This window comes from Lycium ferocissimum, chromosome 1, assembly GCF_029784015.1.
Source record: "Lycium ferocissimum isolate CSIRO_LF1 chromosome 1, AGI_CSIRO_Lferr_CH_V1, whole genome shotgun sequence".
Taxonomy (NCBI): domain Eukaryota; kingdom Viridiplantae; phylum Streptophyta; class Magnoliopsida; order Solanales; family Solanaceae; genus Lycium; species Lycium ferocissimum.
Window position 1 is genome coordinate 22,070,073 of NC_081342.1, and position 18,074 is coordinate 22,088,146.

General features: G+C 36.8%; 1 pseudogene; it reads right to left on the reverse strand.

Annotated features, from left to right (window-relative positions):
* Positions 1-2,403: 2,403 nt before the first annotated feature.
* On the reverse strand, positions 2,404-12,116 carry LOC132052311 (uncharacterized; annotated as a pseudogene).
* Positions 12,117-18,074: the final 5,958 nt, after the last annotated feature.

Here is an 18,074-nt window from a genome sequence, read left to right on the forward strand (position 1 = left end):
CTCTCGCTCCTCTCTTTCTAATTTTTAGTCGGTTTGTACATAGTTTAACTTCATCCAATTATATTCGATATAGCATATAAATATAGATATATATATCTAGCTCAAATCCATAATATAAACGAATCCGCATATACATTCCTCATTAATCGAAATAGATTAAAGTATCCACATATCCTATGCCTCATTTACAAATTCAACTTATTACCTAATTTCGGGGTAAACAGGTAATAAGCGCGCAACTTGATTGGGCCCTACTCGGATCATCCATGTCTTCGTGGTACGACTTAAGTATGCTGGCATGAAAGACATGGTAGATCTTAAGGTGTGATGTCATGTCAAGCTTGTATGATATCTTTCCCACTTTGATAGTGATCCTGAATTTTCCTCGTACTTGCAAATCAACAATTTTAGTGCATGTCTCGTGGTGCCTTGAACTATCTCGTAATAAACTTCACCATATCCATACATGTGGCAAAATCTATAGTTTGTGGATGTTGCTTACGGTCCAAAAACTTGTTCATCCGCCTAGTTACCTTCTCCAAGTAAGACTTAGCAGTGTTAAGTTACTCTTCTGACCATCTTTTAGTCGTATGATGTGCTCCTAAATTCTTTCCTGGACGCTGCAGTTAGTGGATGTGGAATTTGTGGTTGTTGCGGTGTGGCTAGGTCGAATGGTTGTCCACCTCATGGAATCACTCATCTGCAAGTTATAAGAGAATTGGGCTATGTTCAAGAGTCGTACCCAATCCTTCGTCTGCATACTCAAATGATGCGTCAAGTAGCACCCCGGCAAGACATTGACCCACAATATCTATCCATCCTTTTGTGGGTGGACGTTAATAGAAAGTGCAGCTCCATACCAAGCATGTTGGACAACTCTCTCCAAAAGTTCTCAGTAAAATGACGTCTCGGTCACTACTGATATGCCTTAGCAAGCTCTAAAATTCCTCGATGTTTTTAAAGCATAGCTTGCAGCTTCCTTAACTGTGCACTCTAGCGAGACGGGCATGAAAGTAACATACTTGAAAAATTTGTCCGCGACCATCAAAATAATTCTATAACCGTCGGACTTCAGAAATGAAGTGATAAAGTCCACACTCATGCTCTCCCATGGATGTCTGCAACTAGAAATGGTCCCAAAAGTCCTTCAAGTTGTTGCTACTCAACCTTGTCCCATTGACACACAAAACAAGTATGTATGTAGCACTTTAATTATATCATCCCGCATATGCGGTTAATAGTAAACCGACTCAACGATCGCCCTAGTGCAACATTGTCCTAGATGACTGGCCCACATAGTGTCATGACTCTTTCATGATGGTCTAATATCTCCAAAGGTGTGCACGTAAATCCTCCAGCTTGTGGTGAGAAAAGCCATCTTCCACCCAAAAGCACCTCGTCCTTCTTTGGGTGGCTAACTCTGTAAGTCGATTAGTTGTTGGATCATGTTGCATGCCCTCCTTTATAGCCTCGTAAATGTTACAACTTGTTGAAGTGATAGTAGAACTCAATTTTCTGATATAACATGTCATCCACAAGGTTATCCCTGACTGGCTTGTACTCCCACACATAATTCTATCACCTAGCTCATTTCGGTGCGAGCTACTTCTGCGTCTGAAAGTAACTAGTAGCTACATTATTGGACTTGATCACGAACTCCGAACCGAGCAAGTAATGTAGCCATACGTAAAGTCAATGTACAATGACAGTGATCTCTATCTCTTGCGCAGTATGAAGCCACTATGTGTTGTTCAACTTGTGGTTCTCGAATGTTATGGGTGTCTATCCTGGATCAAGACACCCCCAATAGGAAAATCTGAAGCATCTTTATGCATCTCTAACATTTTGAAAAATCTAGGCAACGCAAAGACAGGCCCCTCAATCGCAACTACCTTAAGGCTTCAAATGCCTTTTGGTATTGTTTTGTCCAAACCCAAGTCTCATTCTTCTTTAGTTACTCGGTCGATGATACTAACAACTACGATCAAGAAAAACATATACTTAGTAAAGTTTATTATGTTATTTACGTTTTTCTTATTCCCTTGCTCTCTTTCTCTCTCTTTATATATACTGGATGGGCAAGGCCCGTGCTCACTCTTAAGCATCAATTTTACGTATAGTTAGTGTCGGTAGGTAAATTGGTACCATAACTAAGTTGCTACCCAGGTTGCTGTTGAAGATAGAAATTAATATATATATATATATATATATAGGTCTAAATTTTGGAAATGCTCTTTACAATTTGCATTACAGGCACTGGTGCTACTGATTGCTGTTAATGTAGCAGTTGATGGTCAGTGGATGATTCAATATTTATCGACTCGTTAGGTAGCAAAGTAGTGATAGTTAATTTGGGAAAAACCAAAAATGGTAGCAACAACCTTCACACTTATGCAATGGACATTACCAGGAAGCCATGATTTGTTATAGATGAAAATCGGATACCATAAGAAAAGATAAGTACATTGTTTAGCATAACTATATTCAGATAACATCTTCATTTATCATTGCATATGAGCAGGAGCTAGAATCCCCTAATCTTAGTAGCCAACCTTTGCTATTGCAGAAACCACATAGCAGGGAGGTATTTTGAAGTACCTGGAGAAAAAGGTAAAACACTAATCATCGACTAAGGAAGTTGAAATTGAGAGGAATGCATAAATAGAGATCTCAGCCTATGTGAACCTACAAAAATAACCTCTGGTTCTGATAATGAGAAGGATTATAAATACAAGTAGAGTACATTCACAATTCAGGCACTAAGATAGAAAAGTAAGAATTTCAATGCCTCCTAAACTTCTTGCTTGAAGTCACCACCTATCCTTTGAGGATTCAGCCTGCAGAGTAGGAGACAACTCAGGATACGAAAAAAAAAAAAGTAGACAGTGACTGCTTAATTATCTAAACTTTCTAACCAACATCCAAATAATGAAGATGCGAGGACATATAATTCATATTCAAAATTAACAAAGTACTTGGTTATTTCTTATTATTTCAAATTCTTGTTTGAAGATTAAACTTTTTTCAATGGTGCCAGATAGAAAATTTCATGTGAAATTCGGGAAAACCTTTAGCTATGATGGTATTTTCGGTCTACACTTTATGATGCAGGACAGAAGCTTATCTTCCATCTAAGAAAATGAAATTGTTTCTTTCAGCATATTGACAGTTGTATTTCAATAAAAGTACACTTTTCGAGCACCTAGGCGAAATTTTAACAAATAGACCCCCATATAGTTTAATTTTAGATTTCCGGACAACTGCTAATGGGAAAAAATAAAAAAAGTAGTGAAAGTGCGTTAACCAAAATCCATTTATGCTGGGGTGAAAATGAAAAGGTCAATACATTGTGTAGTATTTTATTCAGAGCCAATACTCTTCACCTAATTTCACACAATGTTCCTTTCTAGCTTTTGCACACTTCCATTTAATCCTCAATCAAATCAAAACTCCCCACACCCGAAATTCACTTAATTAAGCTTGTACTTTCATTCAAATACACAAGGACATTAAACACGATAATTTTAGCTCTGCCCAATATATCCAGCAGCTATATTCCCAATTGAAACAGGGTAAGTCATTTGCCTAAAAGCAACCTGTATTCTTAGAAAATCTAAAGATACATGTGATTTGTTTTCAAAAAATAGTACACATGTTTAACGCAGGGCAGAACATGTGCCTATAGGGAAATAGGTAAGTATGACAATTTTTAATCATGTACAATACAAAGTGATGAACCATAAGAATATGTAAAAGTGTACTTTTCTTCAATGTTTGCATTAACCAAATACAGTGGACCTATTTCAAACAGCAAGGCCTTGCTAAGGAAATCATTATATTCCCTTATGCTCCTAATCCACTTATTTTAATTGGCATTAGAGCAGAAAGGAACAAAAGGCATTTAAGCAGCCATGTGTCTTGATATATTTAACATCTCAACTTTCCGATATAGTTTTAACCATCTCCCAAATACAGTTACTCATATATGAGAGCTTTCCCGAAAATAGAAAAAGTACAACAGAATATATGAGAGCTATGATGTGCCGTGAAATTATGACACATCTAATGCTTTTTAACTCTAAGTTTTACTTGTTTTCGAGCAAGCTTGTGTTAGCTTGATGTGTTTTGTGTGTTGTGCAGGTATTTCCAAGTTAGAATGCCCGAAAAGCGAAAAATAAGTAAAACAAGTGATCTGTTGTGATATGCATTAAGGACGGACCGTCAACATGCTCGACGGTCCGTCGAGTTGCCTCATCGATAAGTTCCTGCAAAGTGACAAAGTCATCAGACCGTTGATTTGCACCGTCGACATGATCGACGGCCGTCGAAGTGCTTCGATGATGGAATTCCTGCAAAGTGAAAATATGTCATCAGATCGTCGTCATGCTCATCGAACATGTCGACGACCGTCGAAGTGCAACGACGACCCGTCAAAGTGCAAGCCGAGATGGAACAGGACTGGAATTGATTATTCTGAGTTTAATTTGTATAAATACCTGTTTAGGTTTTATTTTTCAGACACCTGGAGTTTTAGACTTGTAGTAATTACTTTTGAGTTGTTATTAGTTTTGAAGATTTTCCAGACAATTACATTCATTACTTTCAAGTTTTATTCGTAAGTTCAATACAAAAAATTCAATTATGCAATCTTCGCCTTTTATTGTTTTCTTGTTGCCATGAGTAGCTAAACACCTTTACTAAGGTTGTGAACCCAAGGATGAGTGTTTTGTGATTGGGGATCGTAATTGATATACACATAATGAATTGTTAGGGTTTATTTGTTCTTCGCTTTCATCATATGGTTAGTGGTTGCAAACATTAGCTATGCCATAAACTTTAGTTTATTTGGGAAGATAACTAGGGTTAGGTAAGAACAAATCACAAGAACTCAAGGCTTTAAACCTTGTTTAATAAATTCACTTAGGAATAAGAGGAATTTACTTGGCATAATAAGTCGTTCTTCATGCATACTTTCTTATCTTTGGAAAAAGCATAGAAAGAAATAATCTTTTCTTATTGGGAAATAGTCTAGATTCGCGTAGTGGTTAAGTGCATCCATACAAATGATTCATTAGAAGTATATCAAGATCGATACCTATGATCATACACTATATCTGACAGGGACACAACCTTGGTTCTTTTTACCCATATATTTACAATTATAAATTTCTAGTCACTTTAAATTAGTCCACAAACCAAAACAACTATAAAATCCTTTTTCTGGAATACACCATGTTACACCTCGGAAAATTTTCCGTTGGTACGCAAGCGGACGAGCTAGTGATGAGTGCGAGGAGTGCGAGTGTATAATGTTTCATGGGCAATGTAAGTAAATGAGCTAGTAATGCATGAAAATGGGTGAGGACGATTAGAACGAAAAATCTTAGAAATACGAAAAGTTGCGGATTTGAACCGCCGGTGGTCGTAAAAGTGCAAATACGGACCGTAAATCGGGTATACGGTCCGTAAAGGAGGTCGTAAACCGGCTATGCAAAACTTCAACTTTTCCGCAAACCGAGAAATGGTTAAATACGACCGGAGAACGGACCGTGAAGTGATTTACGCCCGTAAACCATGGCCGTAAATCACCACGCATGTTGCCAAGGTTTCTGTTTCACTTAAGCTTAAAGACGACCGCGAGGGACGGTCCGTAAAGTGGAGTACGGACCGTAAACCTCCATGGACGACCACTGTGCACCCCAGCACAGATTTTTTTTTTTCAAGTCATTAAATATAAGGACCAAGACTTGTTTATTTCATTTCATCATTTCACTACTTCTCTCTAGAACCTCTCTCTACATTTATTACACAAGTTCTCAAGGATAATTGAGGATCAACAACACTAAATAAGTGGATCAAGAGTAAGGAAATCATCAAAGGTCATCCTAGCCAAGAAATCCAAATGGAGAAAAACTAGTGGTTTTGCTCGAGGAGGAGTATTAGCAACCAAGGCTTATTCCTAAAGCATCTAAGGTAAGATTCATGATATTTATGTGTTGTTTAAGGTACTTGGGAGTTGAAATACTTGGTCTTTATAGGAGAATAGCAAAATGGGTTGTGAATGATGAATAGTGACGTTTTTGAGGCATAGTTGGAATTGGATCATGAATGTTGTTGGGTTGTGATATAAATGTGTTATAAATGGTGTTAAGAACATGAACTAGACACTTTAGACGAATGGATGAAGTTGGGCATTATGACCATGATTATGGGTAAATTAGAGGCAATTGAGAAAAATCTAGATAATGTGAATAGTGTGAATGACTAATGGCTATTGTTATGATATTAATGAAGGTTTAAACGCTATCATCGGAAGGAGTCGTACGAGCATAGAATAGTGCGACAAAAAGGTATGTAAGGCTAACCCTTCTTCATAAGGCATGATTCTTGGCCAAATTCCTAATTCCTCTGTACGAGTATGTTGTGCCTACTTGGTTGACACTCGAGCTCATAAGCTCACAAGCCATGCTGTGTACTACTACTTGACCAAAGTTCTTCATACGACTAGTAAGTCTATAATGTAGAGGTAACGATAGTGATGATGTTAGTATGGTGACAAGAGTAAAATGATGCTAAAGATGCTTACGAGCTATTATATGTATGGGTGCCTACGAAGGGCTATAATGAGTCCGAGCTCGTGGTGCGGGTAGGAATATGTGTATAAGAGCATACGTATAATAATATGTGTATATGTATATGTATATAAAGCATATATACGACTACGAAACGCGCGCACACTCTGCAGATGGTACGGACAACCCCGAAGCCTTGGTAAGGCCGGGTAGATACAACCGAAGCCCGGTAGGCCAGTGTAGATACTCCCTTGAGCCTTGGTTGGCCAAGTAGATGTGAAACACCGAACCTTCATGGTCGGGCACGCTATATAAAAGCTATATATATGATACCTATATGAGTAAGAATAAGTGATAATGTATAACATCTACATGAGTACGAATGAGCTAGGTTACGCATATGACATCAATTAGAGTACGAATATGTTAAGGCTATGTAAGTGCCAAGTAAGGGCTATGTAAATGCGATGTGTATGATATGACTATGTGTGTGTGATGCGAATGCGAATGTGCAAAACTTTGTAAAGGAATGTAGATGGGTGCATGTATGCGAGAACATTTCGCGCGGGTACAAGTTACTTATTATGTGATACGGAAGACGATGTGTACGGGTAAGTGATAGGGACGATGATGTTATTGTCTCCCCTCATACGCTATTTCGTACGTTGCCTATTATGTTGCTATATTGATGATTGATCATGCTTTACATACTCGCACATTCTTCGTATCGACGTCCTTTTTGTTTGTGACGACGCGTACGTACCGCAGTGCGGGGGGATGATTGGATTCATACCGCTTAATCAGAGATTTTCTGAAGCACGGCTCCATCTCATTCGGAGCCATAGCTTTTGGGTACTTATTCTTTTGTGTACATAATTATGGGCATACGGGGTCCGTCCCGCTCATATGATATGTCATACTTGCTTGAGGCTCGTAGTCACGTGTACGTGGATAGTACATGTCCGGCCTTGTCGCCTATATTTTTTTATATCATTTTCGGCCTCGTCGGCCCATGTACGTTGTGTGGCACGGATGCCCGTGATATGATATATGATGACCGTTGTCAAACGGGACTATTACGGTGTATAATTGTAATGCGTACGAAACGACCGTGGCTTCTATGTGTCGTGGTTATATGATAAGTGTACCGGGTGGGATAACCGGTGCGTCGCGCCCCCCCCCTAGTCGGGTCGTGACACACCAGGACCGCAAGATTAGTATAATACTTGTTTAGTAAACTTTTCGCACCATATTCTTTGTGGGATTCGACCCCAACCTCGTTGGGTTACTATATTTGACATCGTCCGCTTTACGCTATTAAAAGTGTAAATTTGAGCGTATCAAGCTACGACTCACAACCTTCATTTCAAGACAACATACCTGAACCCTATTATGAACGTGACAAGAGAGCCTTATTGTAAAGAAATTTATTGGCCTATCTCTCTGTCTAAAACAACATTCTAAGCCTACTCAACCATCAAATAGTTACGGTCGTGTACGTCACAGGGGCGGTCCTATGTGGTTTCAAGTGGGTTCATATGAACCCACTTCGTTGAAAAATAAGACTGTATATACATGTATATTTAATCTGTTTTTAAAAAATATATGTGTATATACAGTGTTATTTATATATTTCTTATATATTGAACCCACTTGGTAAAAATTCTAGGTCCGCCACTGGTACGTCAACCCATCCCTCATTTAGTCTTGTAAAATGATCTTGTTTAAGACGATGAAGATTCTAATCGAATTGAAGGTACCCCCACCCAAATTAAAAATTGCACTGGAAATGATGAAAGTAAGAAACCACCTTACAACAGGAAGATAAGTTGCACATAATCATAGAAAAGGGGAAGGGTAGGATTTGTGAGAATCTATCTTTTGGATTTTTGTGTCCTATCTCAAGAAAAGACCACAACTAAACATATATTTGTTAGCTTTAAAATTAAAACATATACTCAAGCATTCATCCATTCTACTCTCCAAGCTTGAATTTTTAACTTAATCCACATTTGCATTTTGACGTTTGGCTTTTTTGGTTTTAGCATAAAAATTTAATAAAAGGCTGCATATCTACTTATGTGTGAATGTGCAATGTTGAGGCTACCAAAAAAAGCTGAATTACCTACAAATCATCTTCGTTACTTCATCCTCCTTAGTTCCCAATGATCAGTCCTCCTTACCGAGCAAAGTTGTACAAATTTGATTCCAAAAACATCTCTTTTCCAGTAAGCAAAAGTCACAAAAATAAGGACGACACTTCCTGCAATTAAACGGCATAAAGAAAGTCAAAAGGAAAATCTAATCTATATTATATCTCAAGCATGTTAATTCAACAGTCTGATCAAACTGAACTCTAAGTATTTGAGTAGACTGACCTTTTACAGCTTTTTTGCTGGTGTGGGTGGTTGACTTTTCAGCCTTGTGCTTGAAGAGTCAGATGCAATAACTGCTTCCTCAATGTCTACCTCACTTGTGCTTAGAGGCTTCATTTTTTTGGTGTTCCTCTGATTAATGCTAGGTGGAAAGATTGGTTCCCTTTCTACGTAGGACAAAATTGATACAGTTGTCTGAGTGTCATTCGAGCTTCTCCAGGATGACTTTCTTAATTGAATTCGGAACAGTCTGTCCAACAACAACTTATGAACATGGTCAATGGGCAGGAGTTGATTCTGCAAGCGGGAAGAGTCATTTCTTAGATTTAATAAAATATCTAATAAGCATGAAGCTGATGTGAACGCTTATATAGATAGTGTTTTGCATACTAAAACGATTTAGATGTGGTTGATTTTTGCAGAAATAGCAAACCAAAAACATATATGAAGTATACTATTACATATAAATAAGGGGCAACCTTGACCAAAGTTGTTTTAAATATATGTTCTGCTGTCATGGAGAGCATTTTCTCAGGTATATCTCCAGAAATTGCTGCCGTAATCGGCCCACTGCCATCAATAAGATCAATTTGGAAGGTACACCTGGAACCATATTGAGTTTATTATTTGTACTCACATGCTATATTTTATGGAGATAAATTTATATGTATGGTGAAAATGTAAAACCGAGGCACTAATGTTGTCTGTCGATTACACTTTGTGCATTCAAATTCTTTTCTTTCTTTCGTGCGCTTTTTTTGTTTGCATCCTGAACATTCAAGCACACAAAATTTCTGCAACTCATTGGAAATAAACATTTCTGCTCAAGGAAGATGAAACACACATGTATATTACTTTGTTTCATGAATAAACGTATTCACATCTAGATAAGTGAAACACTTACAGAAGTTTGTGTTGAAATTTCCGCAATGGGGATAACTTGCCGCTGAGTAGGAGTTACTGCGAGAGACGTTGATGTCGCAGAGAAGCTAGCTGTTGCATAACTTGAAAGCATGTGTTTGTTTGTTTTTGCCCTATTGTCACACCAAATAAAGTATTCAATATGCTGTTCAAGGGCAAGTTAAAAAGTTGGTACCAGTTGATGAGCTCCAACGCCTGTGGTTAAGCAGGATGTATGTGTATTGTTGAGTTGAATCTAGTTTGCAGCGATAAATCTGTATAGCACAATGTATGTGTAATGTGGTATTAAATAAAAATATGTAAGTAAAATATTTTAATATGTGCATACCCTGATAAGAAGATATCCCTATACTCCTTCCAAGGATTAAAGGGAACTTTTCATCCTTTCCCATTTTAGCTTGGAGCTCAATTCCATCAATTTCTCCGAAGTCCTCCCATAAAGTGAGTAGAAACTATTTTTTCCTGAGAGTGCGAGGAATATAATACTAATTTTTTGAGCATCTATCGTAAGGATATGCATATATTTCCAAAGGAAAATAAGGTCATATAATTTGAAATGAATGTTGTATTTACTGATTGTCAACAACAATAATCTCTCGGCATCTGTTTTGATTGCGACCTGCATATTTTGGAGGGCCACAACATAGGACGACTCCTAGTATGTCTGCTAGTAAGATATAAGGGAATATAATGAGTGCGTACATGTATAAGCATACATAATTAAGCATGCTAGTAATTGATAGGAGTGGTATAACTATTTATATAGAAGAATGAGGAGTCATATGAGCGATACGGTCAAAAGTTGTGATATTCAGCTTAGTTGATGGTGGGAGTGGTTTCTCATGCTCGTCAGTTGGCTTGATATGTTCAACTATAGTTTCTTTGTTGAGTACCCAATAAAACTTGTATATTGGTTTGCCGTATAAATTGGACGAAACCGAACTCTTGCGGCGGAAATCAGATATGTCTCCGAGATTTGAAGCTTCTCTGCATAATGCCCACTATCATCACCATACAAAACGACCCTAATTTGCTTCTCATGTAGAGTTCAGTATGTGTCTCAGATGCAGGTAAATTATTCTTTCATATAAAGCAAATTATAATTCCATATAAATCAAATTAAATGATAATGTTGTAGATAAAATTACCTCTTTATCTTCCAAAATCAAATTTTGGGATCTGATTTTCTTCTTAGCTCACGGCTCATGTCCACGATTTAGACTTTGGAAGTCCAATCTGGCGTGTTGGTTGTTATTCAATCGATGTTTAATCTTGATGCCATGTGTATGCCAAAATATATAACTTTACAATAGTACTGTCAGGAAAAGTTATACAAATAATTAATATCGCATGTCTATACCAAATAGAGTTCTTATTTTCAGTGTGATAAAGTAAGAAGTCCTAGGTAGGAAAAAAAAAAAAAAGGAAACTTTCAGAAATATTGGAGGTATCTTACATCTATATATACTACCACTCTGGTAGAAGAACATAAAGCATCTTTAGCTATCCAACTTCGGCTTAAAAAGGATTCTAACATCACTCCAGAACCTTATTCTGAATGTGTACGTATCTTTTCATCTACCAATATTTTTTTTGTATCCATCATTTCATCTAGAACATAGTTATGAACTAATTATCTATTTCCATCAAGTAAATTAGTCCTAAGAGTTTATGTGATCTAGCAAGAATCTTTGGCAGCTTCCACCAGCGATTAGTTATTATTATCTTCTTTCCTCATCTTCTTATATTTATTTTTCATGCGAACCAACTGATCCAAGACCACTAAAACTGCACAATTTCGTATAATCCATCTCAATTCTCAAGTAGGTTGGTTGACATATTGAAACAGCAGCTAGCCTTATTTACTTGCAGTGAAGAGGAGGAAAAAGACCATATATTATTTTAGCAAATTATACTCGGACAAAATGTGAAGCATACATCATTATAAGTCGTTATAGCTTTTGTTATGAGTCATCATTACGATTCTAGACTTGGTTTGGTTTGGTATATGAATATATTAATTTTCAATTGCTTGTTATGTAGCCGTACAGGGTTGGTCGATTGTGTTTACAGTAGCAAATACAGTTGTTAGAAAGCTCAAATCAATGATGTTTATGCTAATGAAAGATGGACCGGGGAAAAAAAAGGGGTACTTACTACGGAAAAGCTAGTACAATAACGCTTATGTTTGATGCTTACAAAGACTTATTTTATGTTATTCTTGAGTATCCTTTGCCCCAGCATCAATCTCTGCATCCTTTGACTCATTATCAATCTCTGCAGATCAATCTAGAGAAGTTCAACTTTAAGCTATTTTGTATCTTCCCACTAATTTATCCATTCGATTGTGCAATCACATAACTTTGAAAATCATATAGACATTAAGAATCTAACTAAACACTATATTGATGTCTAGGGTTTTCCTTTTTGTAACTGGAAGACACCTAAGGAAAGTTCACCTAATTTTCATTATCAGCAGATCAGTGAAACAAACAAATAAGAAGTGGAGAAGGACTCACCAAAAATAAGCAAATAGAATCCGGGGGGAAAAGGCAAGCAAAATCGGAAGGGGAAAAACCAATTTTCAAACATCCACGAGTAAACCCAGCCAAATTAGGAACATGCAAGTACAAAATTCTACAATAAACTACCAAACCGCCAGGAAACCTATCATATACCCATCAAAAGTAGTGGAATAATGTACTCAATAAGGAAAACAAACATTTTTTTTTATCACAATCAGTTAATTTAGTCAAAAAAAAATTGGAGTATAAGCTAATGACATCAAACTAACAGATTGAATTTAAAAGGAGTACCATTTTATTAAAGCAAGAAAAGTTTTAATATCAACATATTCAGAAAAATCTTGAACAAAGGAAAAAAATCCAATTTCTTAAACTGGTGTTGCCCTTTCTTTTTCTTCATAAAATTAAAAAATTGGAAGAAACCCAAAATTGCTATGAACCCGAACTTGCTGAAAATCAGCATAATAGCCAAATTAGGAACATGCAAGTACAAAATTATACAATAAACTACCAAACCACCAGAAAACCTATCATGTACTTGTAAACACCTAATTTTTGACCAAACATAAATTTTTTACATCATTTTTAGCGTTTAAATATTTCTTTTAGGTTTAATTAAATATTTTTATTTTTATTTTTTTAGTAAGTCTTACTTTTAAAATTTGAAAGCTACAAAAAATAGAGTCACATTTTAGGGTAAGTTTTGCCCTCATTTTTCAAAAGAATAGAAAATTTACAAAAAAATATATTTTTCTTCGAATTTATGTTTTAATAAATAAGCTAGTGATTTTCTATTTTTCTTAGCTTAATTTTATCTTAGTTTAGTTATTTAAAGTTCTTTTTTATATATATTATAAAAAAAACACAAAAAGATTTAAAATAACCAAAAGAAAAATGAAACTAGCCTAAATATATTAACCTGCAACTAATCCTAACTCCTTCCATCCCTAACCCTCACGATCTCTCACCCAAGCCAATCCCCCTAAGCCCCTCTCCCTTAAAACTCTCAAACCAAAGTTATCTATTAAAAGTCCCACTCCCTCACAATCTCCTCAATATGCACGACACTACACATACATACCCTATATAACATACACAATACACATACGCTGCAGGGACAGAAGAACGTCAAAAATATATGGAGGGAAAGTAAAAAAAATAAACAGAGAAAAAAAAAAGCTGTGAGCAAAACGGATACTGAGAGAAAACAGTAAAAAATAGAGCAAAACAGTGAGAAAAAAAATATAGAGAGGAAAAATACTTAGAGCAATTTAGGTGTTTCGAAAAGGTTTTATTCGAGTACGAGGTTATCGTTTGAGGTTTCTGCTGATTTCAACGCTCAAGCTTCGTTTAGTCATCTAAGATCGCTGTTTTGATTTGCAGAGACATTTGAGGTTCAATTTCAATCTCATTCTCATTTGTTCAACAACTCCTTTATTAAATATATACACATGAAGTTATTTCTTTGTACGTGAATATGCATGTTGGTTTGCAACCGAGTGTTGAAATCCACCTTTACATCGTTAACTCTAAAATCTCTCAATTGCTTCATATAATTTATGTAATGTGTTTGGCATTTTTTTGTATATTGAAATTATGAGGTAATTGTTGTGTTGATATATTAATTTTTTCCACGTTTATTACTGTGGGGGTGATGATGAAGTTTTTATTTTCAAATGTGTCATTAATGGCAAAAGAGGGTATAATAGGATTTGGGACTAAATTTGTTTTGAATTCGCTAGTCGACCGAATAATTACTTTAATTGGTTTTTTTTGTTTTTGTTTCTTAAAAAACATAAGAGGTACTTGTATTGGTTTAGTTGACGCACATTTGTTAACTATGAAATGATTTAAGGACGTAACGTGTTTTTGTTTAAGAAAAAAAAAGAATTAGTACAAAAGATGAATGTTGATAAAGATTGAGATTTAGGTGAAGAATTAACTAGTATAACAATTGCTGCTTTGTTTCGTAGTTTATCTAGGCTATCCATTAAAGACATGTAGTTAAGAAATTAATAAAAATTAAAAAAACAAAAAGGAACAGCTGCTACTAAGCTTTGGGTCATTGGATTTCTTTTGGATGATTTGTATGTATACGTTGATGCATCATTACATACTTTTATATGTAATCGTCATTAGCCATGCGTGGAGGGTTTGAACCAATTTGTACTTAAGTTTAATTTGCGATAGAACAATAATTGGTCTGATAATGTTGAACGAGGTGGTCCATGGTATTGTCCTCTAAATACTTGGGGCCAACATCCACATTAAGGCTTAACTAAATTTTTTTTTTTTTGAAAATGTAACATTGGTATGTATTGACTTGATCAGTGCATAGATTGCACTGGAACCATATTTACAGCAAAAGTGAGAAAGCTGATCCAAAACTCTGAAAATCTAACAAGAGCCTAGGATTTCAGTTATGGAATCAGTCTCCTCAAAGTAAATCTGCTTGCACCAAAAACAAAAAAGTTTGACACAATTTAGCTTGATCTTTTGTACATCACTACTACTGTCTTCAAAGCACCGTGAATTTCTCTCTTTCCATATTGTCCACCAAATGCAAGCTGGGACAATCCTCCATCTATCTCTGTCTGAGGCTTCTATTCCTGCCTCCTCCCAAATATGGAGTAGATTAGTAATCCTATTTGGCATTACCCAGACAATGCCCCCGAGATTCACAAAGATCCTCCAAAGCTGTATTGTGATCCGACAATGTAAAAATAGATGGTTGACTGTCTCACCCTCTTCACCACATAAGTAACATCTGGAACAAAGAGAGAATTTTCTCTTTTTTAGGTTTTCTTGAGTCAGTACTGCTTCCCTTGCCAACAACCATGTGAAACATGCAACTTTAAATGGTACCTTCACTTTCCAAATGTGCTTCCAAGGCCAAAGTTGCACCTGCTGGTTACTCTGGTTCAAAAATTTGTATGCTGTGCTCACTTTGTAAATGCCTTTGCTGTCTTCTTTCCACCTCAATTTATCTGCACCTTCTTGTATGCCTTTAAACTCTTCTAGTAGCCTGAAAAACTCTGTCAGTGTGTTGATTTCCCAGTCATTGAAGTTTCTCCTGAACTGAAGGTTCCATCCATGATTGTCCCATACCTCAGCTACTTTCTTGTGTTGATTTACTGCCAGCCCATGAATGACAGGAAATAATTCCTTTAGACTAGTGTTTCCCAACCATTTGTCCTCCCAAAAGAAGTTTTGTGGCCATTACTCACCTTAATGGTGGAATGGTTCCACAGGAAAGGCCAAAGAGCTCTGATGGATCTCCACAAACCGACACCATAAGGGGTGTGCACCTCCTTGGTCATCCACTTATTTTCTTCCCCATATTTTGCTTTGATCATTCTTCCCCAGTATGGTTGAGGTGTATGTGAGTACCTCCATAACCATTTAAGTCTTAAAGCTTTGCTCTGCAGCTTTAAATTCCTGATACCTAGTCCTCCCTGCTTCTTCCCCAGTAGAACATTAGCCCACTTGACTAAATGGAAAACCTTTTTATCTTGATCACCCTTCCAGAGAAAGTCCCTCCTGATCTTGTCTAGTCTTTCAATCACTCCAACAGGGATGGGAAAAACAGACATCATATAGGTAGGGAGTGCATCCAGAACTGAATTTATAAGTGTGACTCTGCCCCCTAGAGATACATATTGTGACTTCCACCTGGATAGCTTTTTCTCACATTTTTCAATCACAGGGTTCCAGATATTCAAGGACTTTGATTTGGCTCCTAAAGGCATGCCCAAGTAAGTAGTTGGCAGTTCCCCTACTTCTCCACCTAAAATCCTGGTCAATTCCTCCATATTATTCACATCATTAATTGGATATATGTGACTCTTTCTCCAATTAATGTGTAACCCAGAAATCCCTTCAAAACAGTACCAGAATTACTCTCAAAATCCTCAGTTGCTCTTCTTCAGCATCACAAAAGATCAGGGTGTCATCTGCATACTGTAGATGAGTGATTTCCATGTTGGCATTTACATTTGCACTTGTGGCAACCTCAAAACCTTTGATCCAGTCATTTGTTCTTGCCACTTTTATCATGTTATTCAAGCCCTCCACAACCAGTATAAACAAAAAAAGAGACAAAGGATCCCCCTGTCTCAACCCTCTATGTGCAGGGAAAACCTTTAGGAGAGCCATTGATAAGAACTGAGAATCTGACAGTTGAAATGCAGAATCTAATCCACTTGATCCATTTTTCTCCAAAACCCATACATTCGAGCACCTTCAGCAAAAATTCCCAGTTGACATGATCATATGCCTTTTCAATGTCTAATTTGCATAAGATTCCTGGCTTGCCTTGTTTGATTCTTGAGTCCACTGCTTCATTGGCAATTAGAATTGCATCCATTATTTGTCTATCTTTAATGAATGCCATTTGTTGAACATCCACCAGCTTGCCTATAACTCTTTTCAATCTTTCTGTTAACACCTTAGAAATTAGTTTATAGACACTACCTATAAGACTGATGGGTCTGAAATCTCTCAACTCCTTGGCACCTGTTTTTTTTGGAATTAGGGCTATGTAAGTTGCATTGTAGCTTTTCTCAAAAACTCCCTGAGAGTGAAAGTTGTTAAAAGTGGCCATGATATCTAGCTTCAGAATTTCCCAACATTTGATCAAAAAGCCCATTGTGTACCCATCAGGGCCAGGAGCTTTGTCCATGGCACACATTTTCAGACATGAAAACACCTCCTGTTCATCAAATTCTCCCTGTAAAGCAACTTTTTCTTCCTCATTGATCACTGGACAGTTGAAAGGATTGTATGAAGATCTCCAACCAATTGATTCAGTGTACAACCTCTCATAGAAATCAATAATTTCCCCTTTAATTCTTTCTGGATCCTCCACAGTTTCTTCTTGAATCATCAATTGATCAATGTTGTTACTTCTCTTATGTGCATTGGCCACCTTATGAAAGAAGCTGGTGTTCCTATCCCCTTCTTTGAGCCAAAGAGCCCTTGATCTTTGCCTCCAAGCTATTTCCTCATTTTTTAAATACTCCTCATAATCCATCAACAGCGATGCTTTCAGTATTGATTCATCTTCTGTCAACACCCTATTCTCCAGGACAACATCTAGAGTTGCTAGTTGACTCAAAATATGTGTTTTTTGTGATCCCAAGTTTCCCTGGCTTGTTCTACTCCATTCTTTCAGCTTGGCTTTTAAAGCTTTGAACTTGCAAGCCATAATGTAATCAGGTTTGCCTTCGAAGACAAAAGAATTCCACCAATCCCTGATTCTTTCCACAAACCCTTCAGTGTTCAACCACCAGTTTTCAAATTTGAAGTAAGACTTGTTGTATCCCCACACTCCACACTGAAGTGAGACTGGAAAGTGATCAGATTCCAGTCTTTGCAACAGTGACTGCTTGATATTTCTGAACTTGTCATCCCATTCTTTAGAAATTAACACCCTATCAATTCTGGATGCTATTCTACAATTGTCACCCTTATACCATGTGTAACACCATCCTTCCAGCTGGGGATCTACCAATTCCATATCTTCTATAAAATCTGAGAATTCTTCCATGGCAGGGGTTCTTCTTCTGCAATTCATTTTTTCAGAAGGAAATCTTGTAACATTAAAATCACCACAAACAGCCCAAGGCCCCTCCATTAGACCCCGAACTGCCCCAATTTCATCCCACACATGTTCCCTCTCT